The following is a 4347-nucleotide window of genomic DNA, read 5'->3' as shown; positions in this document are numbered from 1 at the left end:
CAACCCTTTCCCGAGTAGATTCATTTTAAGAACGGCTTTTTCCCGCGAAAAGTGTCATATTTCTGTCGAGTAAACCGCGAAAAGCGTGTGGGTAAAACAATGACTGTCATGGCTCTGTTTTTATTGGCTCTTCGAACTGAGGGCGTGTGAAAATTCCCCTGGGAGGCGTTCTAATAATAGATATGGCAGATAGAGGCTCCCCTTGATGGGCTCCTGTTTAACGTGGATTCAGGTAGTATCAGGTGGTTTACAAGGCAATAGCTTAGCATTTTTTGGTATAATTAGGATCCCATATCATCAACCTCCTAAGTTGCTGCATTTTTTATTGTGTCTTAACGAACCATTGATTAGTTAAAAAGATTAACGTCCTTTTTTTTAAACGGAGTGTGAATTATAGGCAAGGAGACCTTTTTGTCTGCGAAAAGACCAGTCTGATCCGATCTTATAATTACAGACGAGAAAAGAGCGTTAAAAAAAAGTCCTTCACTTTGTCGGGAAAAAAGTATTATTTCGATGATTGTTCAGGATATTAACAGATCTCTAGGGATGAGTGTAATCACATATTTGAAAAGCTGCGACCTTCGCCTTTGTCAAAGTTCTTGCATAAGAATGCGTAAAGGCCATTCCGGAATAGACAATTTTCGAATTCTCTCGGCTGGACTGGATCTAGCATGAAATGGAGGCTAATGCGGGCGAATCTTTTCAAATGCAAATTAATTTGCCCGCATTAGCCTCCATTTCATGCTAGATCCAGTCCAACCGTTAGAATACGAAACTGGCCTATTGCGAATTGGGGCGAGTTTCAAATTTTAACCAATTGATAACTTGATACCATCACATGAAAGATAACATCGAGATTGGCAATCTGTCCAAGTTTGCTACTTTTAGGTGGAACAGAAATCAAGTTACAGAGTTAAAAGCATGGTTAAAAATCCATACAAACGTCTGTTATGTTGAGGCGGCGTTCTCCAAATCCATTTAAACTCTTGAAATTTTTTTACGGTTTCCGTAATATTCATAAAAATAGGCAAACAAAATGATTTTCAGCTCAACTATTTCCAAAAAACAGGTCCATGACAGGATTTTCCAGTTGTCCCAAATGTGATAAATTTTTTTAAAGAATTTATGTGGTTTCATGCCTTGCATACGGAACCCACGCCAGCAGCGCGCACGCGCAGTCAAAACTGTGCTATCCTGTCCATCATTTGCCCTTTCACCGGAAACGGTGCATTTTTGTGCGTAAATGGCGTTGTTGTCAATCTACCCTGTCGAAAAGACGCCACCAAAGTCTTTTTTCGCGAAGTTAACACAAATAAATACATTATCAGTACAGTTTTGATGTCCTGTGACACTTGACTCGAAAATACCAGACTGAATTCGTCTTAAAATAGCTAGAAAAGGCACAAAAAAACAGCTAAAGCACGGTTCGAATCGCCTTCGCCGGCAACTCAGTTTTGGCGCCAAAGTTTATTGACAAAATCTTTTAAATGGTTTTCTGGTCCTTTAACTGCGAACCTTTCGACGTGACGACGGATAGCACAGTTTTTGGGGACGCAGCCTCAATATTAGAGACGTTTGAATGGATTTTTTTAAATATCTTTAAAGTCCTTACCTTGGTCTCTGTTCGACCTGAAAGCATCAAACTTGGACAGATGGCCAGTCTCAACGTATTCTTTCATGTTATGGTGTCAATTTATCGATTGGTTAAAATTTGAAACTAGCCCCAGTTCCCTGCGCAATTCCGGAATGGCGTATAAATCTTCTTGGTGTACCTTTGTAATCAATTTTTGGTAACGGTTTTTTTTTCCTTGGACAAAACTTCTTTTCATCGTATCATCTCATCGATAATACTTCAAAACTTGTTTTCGAGGTACTAGGCAAAACTCTGATTTCATCCGTTTCTTAACTTTTTTTTTCCACTTTAATGTGGATTCAGGTAGTATCAGGTGGTTTACAAGGCAGTAGGTCAGCATTTTGTCGTATAATTAGGATCCCATAATCCCATATGCAACCTCCAAAGTGGTTGCATTTTGTTTTACTGTGTCTTAACGAACCATTGATTAGTTTAAAAGATTAACGCCCTTTTTTTGAAACTGAACGGCCAAGCCGCAAACATATACATTGATCTATTGTCAACGTAGCAAACATGTTACTGAGTGGAGTGTAATTTCTGTTTCAGGAACCACCAGTCCAATATGTCTGTCAAGGATAGTCTCCGTTTATTGCTTTTTTTCTTTTGGCCATAGACTGGCCACACGTAGAAAGTAACATCCTGGACAAAGAGGTCCCAGGTGTCAATGACGAGGAAACATTGAGAGAGAAAAGATTTGCTATTGATCCTCTGAGCGCAATCGGCTTAGCTGTTAGCGTAGCTTCAGCGATTCAAGGTGCTGTTTGTACGTTTTCTGGTGCCTGTGGTGGCGACGAAGTCACACAAGCGCTCGAAAGGATGGAAGAAAAGCTGCATGCCATAGAGACTGATGTTAGAAACGTCAGACATGATGTCGAACAAATATGGGAAGCATCGAAACGCAAGTGGTACTTCAAACATATCGATAACATCATCAACCAAAGGCAAGCGGTTATTGATGACTTGAAGCAACAAGACTATTCTCAACGGGCTAAAGACAAACAAACCCGATTTATACATGAAGTATTTGGTATCACTGCAAAAGACGAGTACGTTGAAAAAGCTCTTTATCACATCCCAGGACTGATCGTCGACGAGGGATTAGTGACTCATCACTTCGAGGTCCAACGTAGAGATGGTAAATCTGACAGAGAAGCTGCAAGCAGCACGTGGAAATTTGTAAAGAGACTCTTTCGATACCAAGAGGATGGCTATGCCTCCGTTGTGTTTGCAGCCTCCATCAAGTTCAAAAATGATGAAGCATCTTACAACAGTATAATGTCTGAGGTCTGCACATGGTGGCCAAAGTCGAATGACCCTGAATACAAAACGTTCTGTGACCAATTTGAAAAAGATCCCTCTGCTGAGAACCGAAGAAGGCTTCAGGAGGACTTTCTTTACACTATAAGAGATATGGCCCTTTTTCCTGTTCAACTGGTGCAAAGAGATTGCAGTAAGTTCTCGGATTCCAATGCGGTGCATTATGCTAGTGGTCATCTTTATGTTTCACAGCCTGAAGCCAAAAAGATCTTGATCGTCAAACCACAGACACTGGATGTCGTCAAGACCCTTTCGGTACCCGGAAGTCCCTGCGGTGGAAATTGCCATCCAATTGGAGTAAGCATTAAGGTACAGCACAATTTGATGGCAATCGCTGCAAAGAGCAATTTGCCTGTTGGTGAAAGTAAAGTCATGCTGTTCAAAATAAGTGGCGACTTAAAGGAACCAAAAGATATCAGCATCGAGCACTACTATACTATGTTACAACTCTTCGATGTTAATCACAGAGAGGCCGATGTGAGAGACGTTGCGTTTTGCGGAGAACGTTTTGCCTACGCTGATTACAATAAAAAACTGGAGAATGCCAGACGAATTGCACTACGGTTGGAATGATGGTAAGCCGGAGCCTGACCTGCGTGATCGCTACGATTGGGCACTCAGACGCACACGTAACTATTATAACGGCCACCAATACTACATTGGATGTTCAAACAGTGGAGAATACTGGTTGGTGGAGAAAACGGATAAAGACGTGCGGAGTAATGGAGTAGGAGCAGTTCCATCTAATTTGTATGGCCGGTCCAAAAACGTGATCTTGGACGAAGCCGAAATCAAAGTTCTGTATGAAGATTGGCTAGACGTAAAAGATAGGCGCTCACGGTTAAACGACTTGAGAGGATTAGCCATGGACAGTAAAAGAAATCTCTTTTATTCATCCGAAAAGCATTGGTCTGATGGGGTCGCTGGAGTGTACCAACGCACATACGATGGTAAACGCCGCTACATAAGAGAGTGGAACAAGGACAGCAAAATTCAAATATACGGCACGGCGGCGGATGATAGTGGGTATCTGTTCTTAATACATGGCGACCACCCAAGTCAGAAATGTCTTAATAAGTATCACCACGAGATCGATCTAGAGGATATTAACGTACCCTGAGAAGTCTTCGCAGATATCAAGTTTTACTCATTCAATGCTGGAAAAAGTAGAAAAATATGAGGCGACTGAAACAAATAAAGAGTTTAAAGGAAGAAGAAGCTGTATTAATTTCTTTCTGTGTTGAGTGATTATCTCTGACGGTGAAAAAGCATTTCACACTGCCGGCTGTGGAGAAAATAGAGGCCTATCTTAAGGACGGTGCCTACTAATCCAAAGGTATTTTTTCCCCGGTTTATGATTATGCAGGAAATGTGGATCTTAACAAGTGCTATTGAAA

At 41.2% G+C, this 4347-nt stretch overlaps 1 pseudogene; it reads left to right on the top strand.

Annotated features, from left to right (window-relative positions):
- The window catches only part of LOC137972538 (uncharacterized), a 4858-nt pseudogene extending 722 nt beyond the window's left edge, over positions 1 to 4136 (top strand).
- Positions 4137 to 4347: the final 211 nt, after the last annotated feature.

Source organism: Montipora foliosa, chromosome 10 (genome assembly GCF_036669935.1).
Source record: "Montipora foliosa isolate CH-2021 chromosome 10, ASM3666993v2, whole genome shotgun sequence".
Classification (NCBI taxonomy): Eukaryota; Metazoa; Cnidaria; class Anthozoa; order Scleractinia; family Acroporidae; genus Montipora; species Montipora foliosa.
The sequence above is the reverse complement of the archived record's forward strand: the minus strand, read 5'-3'. Positions and strand labels throughout refer to the sequence as shown.